This window comes from Anabrus simplex, chromosome 1 (assembly GCF_040414725.1).
Source record: "Anabrus simplex isolate iqAnaSimp1 chromosome 1, ASM4041472v1, whole genome shotgun sequence".
NCBI classification, from domain to species: Eukaryota; Metazoa; Arthropoda; class Insecta; order Orthoptera; family Tettigoniidae; genus Anabrus; species Anabrus simplex.
The window spans coordinates 557,877,924-557,895,778 of NC_090265.1; the positions used below are offsets into that span (position 1 = coordinate 557,877,924).

The following is a 17,855-nucleotide window of genomic DNA, read 5'->3' on the forward strand; positions in this document are numbered from 1 at the left end:
GCAGAAGAATGGAAAACCACGGAAAACCATTCTCAGGAGAGCCGATGGTGGGGACGAGCCCCTCCCCGTCTCCCGAATACAGAGGCGTAGAGCCATGGTAGAACCATGGCCACCCCGCCTCCTCCGCTCTGTTGACCGGTCGCAGTGCAGAGCCGTCGGACAACGGACCAGCCGTGATCACTTGTGGGCAGAGACCCACTCTGCATCCGTCGATTTTGCGATTTTTTTGTGTGCCTAACATCCAATCTCTAATCATTATCTTCATACGACCGTGTATCTGAAAACTTGTAATAATACATATTAGGAAAAATACTTAAAATCAATCAATCAATCCATCCTCGACCGATCGATCGTATTCTATTTTGCATAGCCAGCTCGAGTGGGCAACCGCTGTAGTTACACCATCCGTGGGTAGTCTAATTCATATGAGTTCGACAATGGTCATTCAACTTACTGTAATAGCGTGCACGCTAACGAGAAAGTAGAGCAAGTCGTACTCGGACAATGTTAACTGAAGAGAGAGTGCTAATCTGCAGCGGTTTCCGTGGTGTAGTGGTTATCACATCCGCCTAACACGCGGAAGGTCCCCGGTTCGATCCCGGGCGGAAACATTTTTATTTTCCTCTAATCACTACAATTGGTTGGTTGAGTGAATTAAGGTCAAACGCTAATCATCATTTTTCTGGGAAGTGATTAAGGTGGCCTATGTTTCCGTCGTTAAATGAAACGGTTTGTGCCAATAGAGTTCTACTGCAAAGCGTAATTGGATTAGTCCGCCTCTGTGGTGTAGTGGTTAGTGTGATTAGCTGCCACCTCCTGAGGTCCGGGTTCGATTCCAGGCTGTGCGACGGAATTTGGGAAGTAGTACGAGGAATAGAACCGGGCCTACTCAGTAGAGGGGATTCGTTTCCCATCTCTGCCATCCTCGAAGTGATTTTCCGTGGTTTCTCACTTCTCCAGGCAAATGAGGGATAGTATTCCTTCCCCCTTCCTTGCCTATCTCTTCCAATCTTCCCGTCCCCCACAAGGCCCCTATTCAGCATAGCAGTTGAGGCAGCCTGGACGAGGTACTGGTTCTCCTTCTCAGTTGTATCCCAAACCAAATGTCTCACGGCCTTGAGGCAGTAGAGTTAGTATCCCTCGCTGGGTCCGAGGGAAAACATTCCCCAGACGGTAAACTGATTAAATAATTATAAAAATGACGAAAACTGACTTAATGCAAATTTCATTAATCTTGAGGTCAGGATCAGGATTTATATATAGCAATCAGTACCTACGATGCACCAGTTAGAAATAGCAATTCTTCAAAATCTGCAACCCTACTTAGCACACGTGTAACAGGGTCTGACTAAATGATGGGAATTATTTTCTCACAAAACGGAAAAAGTAAAAAAATACGATGACTGTCTACTGACATAATTTAATAAGGCAATTGAAGAAAATCCGCTACTAGCCGTAAGCAGATCTCGAATTAAAAAGTTAAGATATCTCAGCGATCTTAGTAAGATAGGGAGAGTAGGTGTTAGTAATGCAGTGGATCAATGGGAGTAATGACGGTGTTAATTATGGAGACAATAGGATAATCACACACCAGACACTATTCAAGTGGATGAGTTTCAATTGGAGGCAATTAAATTACACTTGCGAAGCAGTACTCCTTCAAAGCAAGAGCGTTGAATTGAAACGTACTAAGAGGAACGCAAATATTAATATATGAAAATACGTATTACGAAGCAGTTTACATGAACTACTGCAGTAGGCAGTAAATCCGTACCTTTGAGCTACAGTATATTAATCTACTCTCAAATATATTGGCATCGTGAATTATATTGATGTTAGTTTCCGAACAAAGTTAATGAAAATCGCGTAGGGCACATTAACTCTAGATACTTTCCGAAAATTAGACAGATTTTCTACAGACTTTAAGAGAAGTCGGACCGAGCGGGTTGGCCATGTGGTTAGGGTCGCGCAACTGGCAGCCTGCATTCGGAATATAGTGGATTCGAATCCCGCCGTCGGCAGACATGAAGATGGTTCTCAGTAGTTTCCCATTTTCACTACTCAAGGCTACGACCACTACGTTCCTACCCTCCCTTCACCGATAACATTCGATGTGTTAATGCGACGTTAAACAAGTAGGAGAAAAGGAGACGCCGGTCTACAGAATTTTATGCTAAAACGATTTAATACTTGCTTAATGCGGATCTCTGACATATTAACCCTTTTGAAGGCCTACAGACTAAGGTTACTGTTTTCTGGGGACAGATCCTGAATTGTACTTTTTGTCCCCGAATGAAATTGATTCCCCGATTTTAATCACTGGTCCCCAGAAATCCCCGGATTTTCAGTGTTCAGTACTAGTATTGTTTTACGTTCTGTCTTCTATGACTTTTTTTTACTCGCCATTTTCATAAAATACACGAATATCCACCTGCAGTTATAATTCCGTCTTCGGTCCCCTGTTGAGATATCGTAGGTCTACTCCTTGCATACATCATTCTCTTTGAAAGTAAGTGAAGATTACTTCCGCAACGCGTAACTTCCTCTTTATTAGCAGCAGTTCATGAGTCCGTAAGCACGTGGAACATCTGCACGGTGATAAATGTGATTAGATATATTTTATACAGCATTAAAATACGTAAAAAACAAGTGTTCAGTAACTGAATTGATATTGAAGGAGTTTCCTTTACTCCATCGAGGTGTAAATGAATCTGCTGCATTCAGTGTCGGGAGCGCTGGGTAAATCTCTGTTGTAGAGCACGTAGGCACGAATATAAGCATGGAAGTTCTGAAAGTGTAATCATGAAGTAAATAAAAAATAAATGTGTAAATAGAATAGCCCGCCTGTTGGCCATGATCGTTAAGGCGCTGAAGTCTAAACGGTCTGACACTGAGGTTAGCCGGTTCGAGTCCCGTTGGTCGAATAAAATTTCACCATCAGAATGTCGGCCAGAAGGGTAGGGGAGGTGGTGGTTTACAATTTCTAATCAATAGATTGCGTCCCAAAAGTCCGCAGTGCTCATATGGAGTGAGGGCATATGACGCTGTTGATGGTGAGTCGTCCGTCGGATGGGGACGTTAAGCTATGAGCAGACTCCTTGGTGCTATTCGACAGGAGTAGGCTATATGCCGGCACCGGGTTTCACCCTCTCCCTGCTATCATATATCACGTCATTCATTTCATCTCATTAACTCATTTGATGAGGTTTACGTCAGGGAGGGCATCCGGTCATAAAAACCCGCCACGACAGATTCATCTCACCTCATACCCGACCCCGTAGAGATACGGGACAAGGGTTGGACAAACAAACAATAAATGTATAAATAGAATGCATATTTTCATCATTAATAATATGAATATTTAACAATGTAGCCGAGTGACAAACTAGCATACAACACACTGCAAAAGTAGTTTACCGAGCAAGTGGCTGTGCGTTTTGGGTCACGTAACTATGAGCTTGCATTCGGGATATAGTGGGATCGAATCTCACTGTCGGCAGCCCTGAAGATGGTTTTCCGTCGTTTCCCATTTTCTAACCAGGCAAATGCTGAGGCTGTATCTTAATTAAGGCCCAATCGTAACCCTTTCCATTCTAGTGCAGCCGATACCTTCGGAGTGTTAGTGTGACGTTAAACAACTGAACTGTTAGGAATAGCCATCGTTAGCGACTTCTTTTGTAGTTGTATATTTCCTACGCACATTCTTTCATCTTCCCCCATCACATGGCAGAAATTTTTGGGCGCGATTCTCCTCGTCAAAGCACAAATTTGTCCTTTACAACCCTTCTTCTCCAGCCTTGTCTTGTGATGTATGACCTGCCTTATATCATAGCTCGCCACCCACTTCCCGTTCCTCGCGACACGACAATATTGTAATTAGGCAGTAAATCTACTGTCATGCTACCTAGTACGAGAGATTTGTGGACTACTTGGGGACAAGATGTATTCCCCTCGTGCAATGTTTTTAAACTAAATTTCCTTCGTTTAATAACTGCTCGATAGACTTCGTTACTGAAGTAGTGAGGCTTGCTCGCTGTACTGATGAGTCTGCTCCAACGGGACACCATAGTTCAAGTCCTGAGCTCTTCGTGAACTTTTTACAAATAACTACGCCACTGGTGCTGCACGATTTAGTTGACAAACTACATTTCAGTTGCCATCAATGTCCTTGTATTATAGTTGTCCCCTGCTCATCGTTTGTAGCACTAAGTAGCCATCGACCGCGTGTGCTCATTGTAACAAATTTTCCTTTTGATATTGTATCCATTTACACAGTATAATTAATTTAATTTACTGCTTACGAGGAGTGCTCAGCCCTTGTGCATTCTGATCGATACATCCATTGCGATGACGAGCCCACAATCTACGGAAAAACTGTGTCCCGAATGACCGATGAATTTACCAGGATGTATTGCAGACTGATATGTAATAGCGACTTCTGGCTCAGTGAGGAAAGCAACGGGAAACTACCTCACTCATTTCCCTAGTACGCCTCTTCAGTGATGCCTAGGCCATCTATCATCTATGCCAGCTGATGGCGGAGCTGTTGAGGATCTAACCAGCCTTCGGGCTGAGGACTAAACAACAACATATTCCAAAGGTAGAATATCTAAACGACAATTAATACTAGATATTCTTTCATAGATACACTTCCACAGATGATATAGAATTGCCTGTTTTGGACTATTGGAAAACATAAGAAGGCAATCGTGCAAGATAACCATCTACAAAAATCAATTTTCTCCAAACAAATTTCTTGTAATTTATGGACTGGACTTGCTTTATGCTATCACAGTCGCATATCCTTTGTGCTCTCCATGCAGTTTTTATGTATATCTGCATTCCTGAGATAGCCATTTAAGTAATTTGCGAGGTAGTTCGGCTCCTTGGATGAATGGCCTTCGTTTAAGACGGACCCAGGTTCGATTCCTGGAAGGGCCGGGGATTTTATCCGTGGCTGGTTCATTCCTCTATCTTGATGATGGGATGCCTGCGTTCTTCTTAATACACATCTTCCTTTACACACAACATACAACCCAGCACACTGTCAACCACCACAGAAATATCTAATAGTGAATAAGTCGCTGTACATAGAGTGGCGTTAGGAAGGACATCCAACCATAAAACTGAGCTTAATCTAGGGTCTACATGTAGCGTCAACCCCAAGTAATTGGTAAAAGGTCAGCACGAAGAACATTATATTTTAATCGGTTTTTTGTTGTTGTTGCTATTTTGCTTTACGTCGCATCGACACACATAGGTCTTATGGCGACGATGGGACGGGAAAGGCCTAGGAATTGGAAGGAAGTGGCCGTGGCCTTAAATAAGGTACAACACCCGCATTTGCCTGGTGTGAAAATGGGAAACCACGGAAAACCATCTTCAGGGCTGCCGACAGTGGGATTCGAACCCATTATCTCCCGGATGCGAGCTCACAGCTGCACGCTCCTAACCGCACAGCCAACTCGCCCGGTCTTTAATAGTTTATTCCATTAGTATGAATGTTGTATGTTGAGTATTCAGCTCGAAGGCTGGTTTGGTCTTCAACACCTCCGCTATCAGGTGTCATAGATGGCCTAGGCGTAACTGAAGAGTCATTCTAGGAAATGAGGAGCGAGTTTGTTTCCCGTTGCTTTCCTCATTGATAATGAAGATGCTATTGCGTATCAGTAAGCCCACTGAAACTAATGCGCAAACCGATCCGTTGAGCGGCATGTTCACTCTATTCATAACAGCGACTGGCTCTATAAGGGATGGCATTACTAACATCGCTCAAACATCAGCCTCTTTCATATTGTCAATACGGATGAGACTGAGACAGGTCAATGAAAGTAACAAATTCGTTCTAGCCCATACCAGAAGACATAGTGCAGGGTAAACACAAGGTCTGGCCAGCAAATGTATTATTCCATTAGACCCTTATAATAGATGGTTACTTTTGTTTCCCAAAAATCCTATTTGGACTTAAATGAGCCTACTTTTGTATCCGTTAGTACATTACAGTTACACGGGATAATAATAATAATAATAATAATAATAATAATAATAATAATAATAATAATAATAATAATAATAATAATAATAATAATTGTTACCGTATTTTTGTGGTAGGTAGAGGCGAAAGAAGGTGCGGGCGTGAACGGGTCTCAAACTACGAAATTAAAGTTAATGTAAAATTTAACAAGGTTATATTTTCTTTGCAAAAACACGAAATAACAAGAATGGCAGGTACAGAGTAGCAAAGCAATAAGGTACAATTACAGTATTTGGGCTCCGAGAGCCAGACACACAATTCTGAGCAATTAGCCCAACTTTACGAGTAGTATAATAGACGGGTTCTGGCGCCTCCTCCTCCTCCGGCTCTCGGAAGAGGCCTCCTCCTCAGCCAGTGGCCTCTCACCTCCTCCTCAGCCAGTGGCCTCCCAGTGGCCACCTCCTCCTCCTCCTCAGCCAGTGGCCTCCCAGTGGCCTCCTCCACCTCAGCCAGAGGCCTCTTCCAGTGCTGCCAACTTAACCTAACTAGCGCGAGATAAACAAAGCCACGTGCTTTTTGACAGACAACAACGCACCGCTAACCTCAGTACTGCCATCTTGACGGGCCTAAACCTCAGTAGTGCCAACTTAACCTCACAAGCGCGAGGTAAACAAAGCCACGTGCTTTTTGACAGCCACGTGCTTTTTGACAGATTTGTAAACACAGCCACGTGCTTTTTGACAGCTGTCATCGACAACAACGCATCGCAAACCTCAGTACTACCATCTTGACGGGCCTAAACCCCAGTAGTGCCAACTTAACCTAACTAGCATGAGGTAAACAAAGCCACGTGTTTTTTGACAGCCACGTGCTTTTTGACCGATTTGTAAACAAAGCCACGTGCTTTTTGACAGACAACAACGCATCGCTAACCTCAGTACTGCCATCTTGACGGGAATAAACCTCGGTGGTACCAACTTAACCTAACTAGCTCGAGATAAACAAAGCCACGTGCTTTTTGACAGCCACGTGCTTTTTGACAGCTGTCATCCGCCATCTTTAAACTACAGAGCGCTGTGCTGCCCTCTTTCGTCACCTGTCATCGGCAGTGCTGCCATCTTGGCGGGCCTAAACCTTAGTGCTACCAACTTAACCTCACTAGCTCGAGATAAACAAATCCACGTGCTTTTTGACAGCCACGTGCTTTTTTGACAGCTGTCATCCACCATCTTTAATCAACAGAGCACAGTGCTGTACTCTTTAGCTAGATACCTTTGAAATGTGGTGGCGGCAATTTGAAAAATTCTATGTGCTCTTGTTGGGAAACAAAGCCACGTGCTTTTTTGACAGCTGTCATCCGCTATCTTTAATCAATAGAGCACCGTGCTGCTATCATGCGGGCAATTTCGTCACCTATCACCCGCCATCTTTAATCTACAGAACACCGTGCTGCCCTCTTTATGGCTACTACCTTAAGCACGTAGTAGCGGACAATTTGAAAAGTTCTGTTAGCTATCATCCGCCATCTTTAATCAAGAGAGCACCGTGCTGCCATCTTTAGCTAGATACCTTTGAAATGTGGTGGCGGCAAATTGGAAAATTCCACATGCTCTTGTTTGGAAACAAACTCACGTGCTTTTTGACAGCTACCATCCGCCATCTTTAATCAACAGAGCATAGTGCTGCCCTCTTTAGTTTGAAATGTGGTGGCGGCAAATTCCACATGGTCTTGTTTGGTAAACATAGCCACGTGCAGCTATCATCCGCCATCTTTAATCCAGAGAGCACCGTGCTGCCCTCTTTATCGCAGTAGATGTAAATTCGTCACCTGTCATACGCAGTGCTGCTATCTTTAGCTAGATACCTTTGAAATGTGGTGGTGGATAATTTAAAAAGAAAAATTCTACAGCAGTCCTCTCTCGACGCTAATTGCATAAGATGGCGGCTATACATGACTCCTTAAGGGTGCTTACGCAAGACGGCTGCTATACAAAGGTTCTTATGAGACGCCCTTGGGATGCTTGCGCAAGATGGTGGTTATACAAGGCTCCTTATGAGACACCCTAGTGATGCTTGCGCAAGATGGCGGTTGCTCTTATGAGGTGGCTTAAGGGTCCTTGCACAAGATGGCTAGAGACGTCCTAAGGATGCTTGCGCAAGATGGCGGACACAAGATGGCGGCTATACACGTCTCCTTATGAGACGCCTTAAGGGCGTGGCGGTTGCTCTTATGAGGCGGCTTAAGGGTCCTTGCACAAGATGGCTAGAGACGCCCTAAGGATGCTTGCGCAAGATGGCGGACACAAGATGGCGGCTATACACATCTCCTTATGAGACGCCTTAAGGGTGCTTGCGCAAGATGGCTGCTGCTCTTAGCTTAGAGGCTAACGTGTCGTGCTAGTTCGATTCATTAAATTTAGGGCTTAAATGCAAAATGTTAAATATCTCGAAAGCAGTGCACCGTAGAGCAAAACGGACAAAATTTTTCTGCCTAATACCTAGGTTCGCAGTATGAGGAACAAGAAAATCATAGTCTAATGATGGGATCAACGGTCCGGTTCCTACTTAGGCCCTTTGGCATTTGCTCTGTTTTAGCTTGTATTGAAGCGAGTCTTCGTAACATGATCAGGTTTAGCTATGGTAGAGAGTATAACGTGCCGTGCAGGTTCGATTCATTAAATTTGGAGGCTTAAATGCAAAATGTTAAATATCTCGAAAACGGACAAAATTTTTCCGCCTAATACGTAGGTTCGTAGTATCAGGAACAATAAAAAACATAGTCTAATGATGAGATCAACGGTTCGATTCCTACTTAAGCCCTTTGCCATTCGCAGCTATCTATTTCTACAAGATGGTGGCTGCTCTTATGAGAAACAAGATGCCTTGAGACGTCCTAGGGATGCTTACGCAAGATGGCAGACACAAAATGGTGACTATACATAGCTCCTTATGAGACGGCCTAGGGGTGCTCGCACAAGATGGCGGCTACTCTTATGAAGAAAGCTAGCTTAGAGGCTACTGCGCAAGATAACAGCTGCTGTTATGCATGTGGTGGAGGGCAATTTGAAATTCTATGTGCTTAAACAACAGAGCACCCTGCTGCCCTCTTTAGCTGAAATGTGGTGGTGGATAATTTGAAAAATTCTTTTGACAGCTATCATCTTTAAACAATGGTGACTATACATAGGCTGTTAAGGCCTTATCATTCTCCTCCTCCTCCTCCTCCTCCTCCTCCTCCCCTCCTCCTCCTCCTCCTTCTCTACCTCCTCCTCCGCCTCTTATGTCAAGGCATAGCTTTATATCGAACAAGTTTAAACCTGCATCGCGAAGGCAAGCGTGTGCAGCGATAACATTATTGTGCATGTTTAGAATTTCGAAACATAAGAAGAGTAGAATCAAACGCTGTACTCGATACGACATGTGATCAGAACATTGATTGATGCGTTCAGAAAACAAAATAAGTGATCAAGACTAGAATCGAACGATGTACTCAATACATCATGTGTTTAGAATATGTCAGGGGATACGCTTGTTCTAAGAAGATCAGATTGAAACATAACAAGACTAGAATAGAACACTGTAATCGATGTTGTTAACTTCAACATGTGATCAGAACATTGATTGATGTGTTCAGAACACAAAATAAGTGATCATGACTAGAATCGAACACTGTACTCGGTACAACATGTGATCAGAACATTGATCGATGTGTTCAGAACACGAAATAAGTGATCAAGACTAGAATCGAACACTGTACTCAATACAACATGTGTTTAGAACATGTTAGGGGGTACCCTTGTTCTAAGAAGATCAGAATGAAACATAACAAGACTAGAATCGAACACTGTAATCGATGTTGTTAACCTCAACATATGATCAGAACATTTGTTTGATGTGTTCAGAGCAAAAGTACAATTTTGATGATTTGCGCAGCTAACTCGCTCGGTAAACGATGTGGCCAAAGTATAACTTCAAATTATTTACCTTCCATCATTCGTCTTGTGTGTAAAAATCAGTCGAACAAGCTATCGCATAAACATAGCTGAAAAAAAATCGTGATAGGGTATGGAACCCAGGGGTTGCATCTTGTCAGAAGAGCAAAAAGGATGAAAGGACTCTTCCTCCTCCTTACCGCACATTCCTTGGCTAAAGGGCTAATGGGCTAAAGGGCTAATGGGCTAAAGGGCTAAAGGGCTAAAGGTGCAACAACCTCGTCGATCGCTATCAGCAAGAACGCTTGTACTTTGTAGAAAATTAATCTTTATTTGTAAATGGTTTCATGTTCAGAACAAGGAATGGAACCTAGGGGTTACGTCTTAACGTAATAAAATCCCCGAGGTGCGATGAGTTACGTTTTTCGAACTAGTGTTTGGAACACTGAACTTTTCAAGATGATAGCAGAGAGTTTAGCAATGTTCTGTTGTTGGATTTTAAATTCCGCGCTACAGCATGCATAAGGTGGCAGCCTTGAGGTTTACCGCCGTAAAGATGGCAAGAGTGAGGTTAACAATGTTCTGTTGTTGGATTTTAAATTCCGCGCTATAACATGCATAAGGTGGCAGCCTTGAGGTTTACCGCCGTAAAGATGGCAGCAGTGAGGTTAGCGACGCTCTATTGTCCTTCAAAGTGAGGTTAGGGTTCGTCAAGAAGACAGCTGTCAAAAAAGCACGTGGCTATGTTTACCAAACCAGAGCACGTGGCTGTGACGTCACGGTCACGTAGTATACCGCCTCAGCATGCAACGTTTAATGTCTACAACTACGTAGTAAACATTCTGCTATGTTCACAAGATTTTTTACACATAACTATTCTTTATGCTTTAAGTTCATTCACATAGGCTATGCTAAGATAGCAGCACAAACACATGCGAACTTTGTACATTCTAATGGAATAAGTTTAGTACTATGTGCATCATGGATACATGATGTGTGTACGCATTTAAACTTGACTATACGTAATGCTGCTGCTTTGTTTACAAGATTTTTATACATTGCTATTCTTTATGCTTTAAGTTCGTGCACACACAAGCGATAGTCGTACGCTCTGGCAGGAGAAGTTTAGTACGACAGTCGATGCATACATTATCGATAGGTGATGTGTACACGCTTTAGAACATAGCTCATCTTTATGCTTTAAGTTCGTGCACATGGGTTTGGGATACACAAAAGCGATTGCTATATGCTCTAGCGGAAGAAGTCTAGTACGATAGTCGATGCATGTAAAATCGATAGGTTATGCTAAGATAGCAGCACACTTACATGATTTTAGCACAATCTAGTGGAAAAAGTTTAGTATGATAGTCGTTTCGTGCAAAATCATTAGGTAATGTGTAAACGCTTTGAAACAAGGCTATTCTTTGTACTTTAAGTTCATGCGTACAGGTTATGCTAAGATAGCAGCACAATCTAGCGCAAGAAGTTTAGTACGAGATATGCAAAATCGATAGGTGACGTGTACACGCTTTGAAGCATGGCTATTCTTCGTACTTTAAGTTCATGGGTATAAGTTATGCTAAGATACCAGCACAATCTAGCGGAAGAAGTTTAGTACGAGATTCGATGCATGCAAAATCGATAGGTGATGTGTACACACTTTGAAACATAGCTATTCTTTGTACTTTAAGTTCATGTGTATGAGTTATGCTAAGATAGCAGCACGATCTAGCGGAAGAAGTTTTGTACGAGAGTCGATACATGTAAAGTCGATAGGTAATGTGTACACACTTTGAAACATGGCTATTCTTTTTACTTTAAAGTCATGCGTATAGGTTATGCTAAGATAGCAGCACAATCTAGCGGAAGAAGTTTAGTATGATATTCGATACATACATTATCGATAGGTAATGTGTACACGCTTTGAAACAAGGCTATTCTTTGTACTTTAAGTTCATGCGTCTTAGTTATGCTCGCGATAGTCGATGCATGTAAAATCGATAGGTTATGCTAAGATAGCAGCACACTTACACGATTTTAGCACAATCTCGTGGAAGAAGTTTAGTACGAGAGTCGATGCTTGCAAAATCATTAGGTAATGTGTACACGCTTTGAAACATGGCTATTCTTTGTACTTTAAGTTCATGCTAAGATACCTGCACAATCTACCCAAAGAAGTTCAGTACGAGATTCGATACATGCAAAATCGATAGTTGATGCGTACACGCTTTGAAACATGACTATTCATTGTACTTTAAGTTCATGGGTATAGGTTATGCTAAGATAGCAGCACAATCTAGCGGAAGAAATTTAGTACGATATTTGATGCATGCAATAATAATGTGTAATGTGTACCCGCTTTGAAACATGGCTATTCTTTGTACTTTAAGTTCATGTGTATAAGTTACGCTAAGATAGCAGCACAACCTAGCGGAAGAAGTTTAGTACGATATTTGTTGCATGCAAAGTCGATAGGTAATGTGTACACGCTTTGAAACATGGCTATTCTTTGTACCTTAAGGTCACGCGTATAGATTATGCTAAGATAGCAGCACAATCTAGCGGAAGAAGTTTAGTACAAGAGTCGATGTGTGCAAAATCGATAGGTGATGTGTACACGCTTTGAAACATGGCTATTCATTGTACTTTAAAGTCATGCTAAGATAGCAGCACGATCTAGCGGATGAAGTTTAGTTCGATGGTCGATGTATGTAAAATCGATAGGTGATGTGTACACGCTTTAAAACATAGCAATTCATACTGCTGCTCTGTTCCCAAGACTTTTAAGAATAGCTAATCCTAATGCTGCTCTTAGCGACGTCGAGCTAAGGATTGATTACGTGACCGTGACGTCACGATCACGTGCTCTTGTTTGGTAAACATAGCCACGTGCTTTTTTGACAGCTGTCTTCTTGACGAACCCTAACCTCACTTTGAAGGACAATAGAGCGTCGCTAACCTCACTGCTGCCATCTTTACGGCGGTAAACCTCAAGGCTGCCACCTTATGCATGTTATAGCGCGGAATTTAAAATCCAACAACAGAACATTGTTAACCTCACTCTTGCCATCTTTACGGCGGTAAACCTCAAGGCTGCCACCTTATGCATGCTGTAGCGCGGAATTTAAAATCCAACAACAGAACATTGCTAAACTCTCTGCTATCATCTTGAAAAGTTCAGTGTTCCAAACACTAGTTCGAAAAACGTAACTCATCGCACCTCGGGGATTTTATTACGTTAAGACGTAACCCCTAGGTTCCATTCCTTGTTCTGAACATGAAACCATTTACAAATAAAGATTAATTTTCTACAAAGTACAAGCGTTCTTGCTGATAGCGATCGACGAGGTTGTTGCACCTTTAGCCCTTTAGCCCTTTAGCCCATTAGCCCTTTAGCCCATTAGCCCTTTAGCCAAGGAATGTGCGGTAAGGAGGAGGAAGAGTCCTTTCATCCTTTTTGCTCTTCTGACAAGATGCAACCCCTGGGTTCCATACCCTATCACGATTTTTTTTCAGCTATGTTTATGCGATAGCTTGTTCGACTGATTTTTACACACAAGACGAATGATGGAAGGTAAATAATTTGAAGTTATACTTTGGCCACATCGTTTACCGAGCGAGTTAGCTGCGCAAATCATCAAAATTGTACTTTTGCTCTGAACACATCAAACAAATGTTCTGATCATATGTTGAGGTTAACAACATCGATTACAGTGTTCGATTCTAGTCTTGTTATGTTTCATTCTGATCTTCTTAGAACAAGGGTACCCCCTAACATGTTCTAAACACATGTTGTATTGAGTACAGTGTTCGATTCTAGTCTTGATCACTTATTTCGTGTTCTGAACACATCGATCAATGTTCTGATCACATGTTGTACCGAGTACAGTGTTCGATTCTAGTCATGATCACTTATTTTGTGTTCTGAACACATCAATCAATGTTCTGATCACATGTTGAAGTTAACAACATCGATTACAGTGTTCTATTCTAGTCTTGTTATGTTTCAATCTGATCTTCTTAGAACAAGCGTATCCCCTGACATATTCTAAACACATGATGTATTGAGTACATCGTTCGATTCTAGTCTTGATCACTTATTTTGTTTTCTGAACGCATCAATCAATGTTCTGATCACATGTCGTATCGAGTACAGCGTTTGATTCTACTCTTCTTATGTTTCGAAATTCTAAACATGCACAATAATGTTATCGCTGCACACGCTTGCCTTCGCGATGCAGGTTTAAACTTGTTCGATATAAAGCTATGCCTTGACATAAGAGGCGGAGGAGGAGGTAGAGAAGGAGGAGGAGGAGGAGGGGAGGAGGAGGAGGAGGAGGAGGAGGAGGAGGAGGAGAATGATAAGGCCTTAACAGCCTATGTATAGTCACCATTGTTTAAAGATGATAGCTGTCAAAAGAATTTTTCAAATTATCCACCACCACATTTCAGCTAAAGAGGGCAGCAGGGTGCTCTATTGTTTAAGCACATAGAATTTCAAATTGCCCTCCACCACATGCATAACAGCAGCTGTTATCTTGCGCAGTAGCCCCTAAGCTAGCTTTCTTCATAAGAGTAGCCGCCATCTTGTGCGAGCACCCCTAGGCCGTCTCATAAGGAGCTATGTATAGTCACCATTTTGTGTCTGCCATCTTGCGTAAGCATCCCTAGGACGTCTCAAGGCATCTTGTTTCTCATAAGAGCAGCCACCATCTTGTAGAAATAGATAGCTGCGAATGGCAAAGGGCTTAAGTAGGAATCGAACCGTTGATCTCATCATTAGACTATGTTTTTTATTGTTCCTGATACTACGAACCTACGTATTAGGCGGAAAAATTTTGTCCGTTTTCGAGATATTTAACATTTTGCATTTAAGCCTCCAAATTTAATGAATCGAACCTGCACGGCACGTTATACTCTCTACCATAGCTAAACCTGATCATGTTACGAAGACTCGCTTCAATACAAGCTAAAACAGAGCAAATGCCAAAGGGCCTAAGTAGGAACCGGACCGTTGATCCCATCATTAGACTATGATTTTCTTGTTCCTCATACTGCGAACCTAGGTATTAGGCAGAAAAATTTTGTCCGTTTTGCTCTACGGTGCACTGCTTTCGAGATATTTAACATTTTGCATTTAAGCCCTAAATTTAATGAATCGAACTAGCACGACACGTTAGCCTCTAAGCTAAGAGCAGCAGCCATCTTGCGCAAGCACCCTTAAGGCGTCTCATAAGGAGATGTGTATAGCCGCCATCTTGTGTCCGCCATCTTGCGCAAGCAACCTTAGGGCGTCTCTAGCCATCTTGTGCAAGGACCCTTAAGCCGCCTCATAAGAGCAACCGCCACGCCCTTAAGGCGTCTCATAAGGAGACGTGTATAGCCGCCATCTTGTGTCCGCCATCTTGCGCAAGCATCCTTAGGACGTCTCTAGCCATCTTGTGCAAGGACCCTTAAGCCACCTCATAAGAGCAACCGCCATCTTGCGCAAGCATCACTAGGGTGTCTCATAAGGAGCCTTGTATAACCACCATCTTGCGCAAGCATCCCAAGGGCGTCTCATAAGAACCTTTGTATAGCAGCCGTCTTGCGTAAGCACCCTTAAGGAGTCATGTATAGCCGCCATCTTATGCAATTAGCGTCGAGAGAGGACTGCTGTAGAATTTTTCTTTTTAAATTATCCACCACCACATTTCAAAGGTATCTAGCTAAAGATAGCAGCACTGCGTATGACAGGTGACGAATTTACATCTACTGCGATAAAGAGGGCAGCACGGTGCTCTCTGGATTAAAGATGGCGGATGATAGCTGCACGTGGCTATGTTTACCAAACAAGACCATGTGGAATTTGCCGCCACCACATTTCAAACTAAAGAGGGCAGCACTATGCTCTGTTGATTAAAGATGGCGGATGGTAGCTGTCAAAAAGCACGTGAGTTTGTTTCCAAACAAGAGCATGTGGAATTTTTCAATTTGCCGCCACCACATTTCAAAGGTATCTAGCTAAAGATAGCAGCACGGTGCTCTCTTGATTAAAGATGGCGGATGATAGCTAACAGAACTTTTCAAATTGTCCGCTACTACGTGCTTAAGATAGTAGCCATAAAGAGGGCAGCACGGTGTTCTGTAGATTAAAGATGGCGGGTGATAGGTGACGAAATTGCCCGCATGATAGCAGCACGGTGCTCTATTGATTAAAGATAGCGGATGACAGCTGTCAAAAAAGCACGTGGCTTTGTTTCCCAACAAGAGCACATAGAATTTTTCAAATTGCCGCCACCACATTTCAAAGGTATCTAGCTAAAGAGTACAGCACTGTGCTCTGTTGATTAAAGATGGTGGATGGTAGCTGTCAAAAAAGCACGTGAGTTTGTTTCCAAACAAGAGCACGTGGAATTTTTCAATTTGCCGCCACCACATAGAGGGCAGCACGGTGCTCTCTTGATTAAAGATGGCTGCTGTCACGTGGAATTGTCTGCTACCACAGGTATCTAGCTAAAGAGGGCAGCACTGAGGTTTGCGATGCAAGATGGCTGCTGTCAAAAAGCATTTTTCAAATTATCCGCCACCACATTTCAAAGGTAAGTAGCTAAAGAGGGCAGCACTGTGCTCTATGGATTAAAGATGGCGGATGACAGCTGTCAAAAAAGCACGTGGCTGTCAAAAAGCACGTGGATTTGTTTATCTCGAGCTAGTGAGGTTAAGTTGGTAGCACTAAGGTTTAGGCCCGCCAAGATGGCAGCACTGCCGATGACAGGTGACGAAAGAGGGCAGCACAGCGCTCTGTAGTTTAAAGATGGCGGATGACAGCTGTCAAAAAGCACGTGGCTGTCAAAAAGCACGTGGCTTTGTTTATCTCGAGCTAGTTAGGTTAAGTTGGTACCACCGAGGTTTATTCCCGTCAAGATGGCAGTACTGAGGTTAGCGATGCGTTGTTGTCTGTCAAAAAGCACGTGGCTTTGTTTACAAATCGGTCAAAAAGCACGTGGCTGTCAAAAAACACGTGGCTTTGTTTACCTCATGCTAGTTAGGTTAAGTTAGCACTACTGGGGTTTAGGCCCGTCAAGATGGTAGTACTGAGGTTTGCGATGCGTTGTTGTCGATGACAGCTGTCAAAAAGCACGTGGCTTTGTTTACAAATCTGTCAAAAAGCACGTGGCTGTCAAAAAGCACGTGGCTTTGTTTACCTCGCGCTTGTGAGGTTAAGTTGGCACTACTGAGGTTTAGGCCCGTCAAGATGGCAGTACTGAGGTTAGCGGTGCGTTGTTGTCTGTCAAAAAGCACGTGGCTTTGTTTATCTCGCGCTAGTTAGGTTAAGTTGGCAGCACTGGAAGAGGCCTCTGGCTGAGGTGGAGGAGGCCACTGGGAGGCCACTGGCTGAGGAGGAGGAGGAGGTGGCCACTGGGAGGCCACTCTCTGAGGAGGAGGTGAGAGGCCACTGGCTGAGGAGGAGGCCTCTTCCGAGAGCCGGAGGAGGAGGAGGCGCCAGAACCCGTCTATTATACTACTTTTACGATATACAGAATCCAACAAAGGGGCAGAAGACCCCAATCAAGCCCAGGAGCACTTGCTCCAAATTACACAGTAAAGCCTCCTCGAGGCATACAACACTCAATTTTCGAAAAAGAGCCACTCGCTCTCAACTTTAAGCCTATCAAAGGCCACACCAAACTCCACCTTCAAGTTGTCCTCAAAGGACATATACACAGGGGTAACATACCCAACCTACTGAGGTCTGTTAAGTGAGAAAAAGGTTAATTACTTGACCTCTAAAATAACAATGGAGAGGAGGCGATCTGCACTCCTAATACACTGTTTAAAACCCTAATCTGGCACTAGGCCACTAATGCAAGGGCTAATCCCATACTACTGAGGTGACTTTAGAAAGAAACAATTTACATTACTGTTACGGAAGAATCGGTTGAGAAAAATAAGTTCACCTCAGAACA

The 17,855-nt window shown here is 43.1% G+C and overlaps 1 non-coding gene across 1 annotated transcript; it reads left to right on the plus strand.

Annotated features, from left to right (window-relative positions):
- The first annotated feature begins 538 nt into the window (after nucleotides 1–538).
- On the plus strand, nucleotides 539–611 carry TRNAV-AAC (transfer RNA valine (anticodon AAC)). The gene has a single exon. It is a non-coding gene; the product is annotated as a tRNA-Val (tRNA).
- The last annotated feature ends 17,244 nt before the right edge of the window (nucleotides 612–17,855 follow it).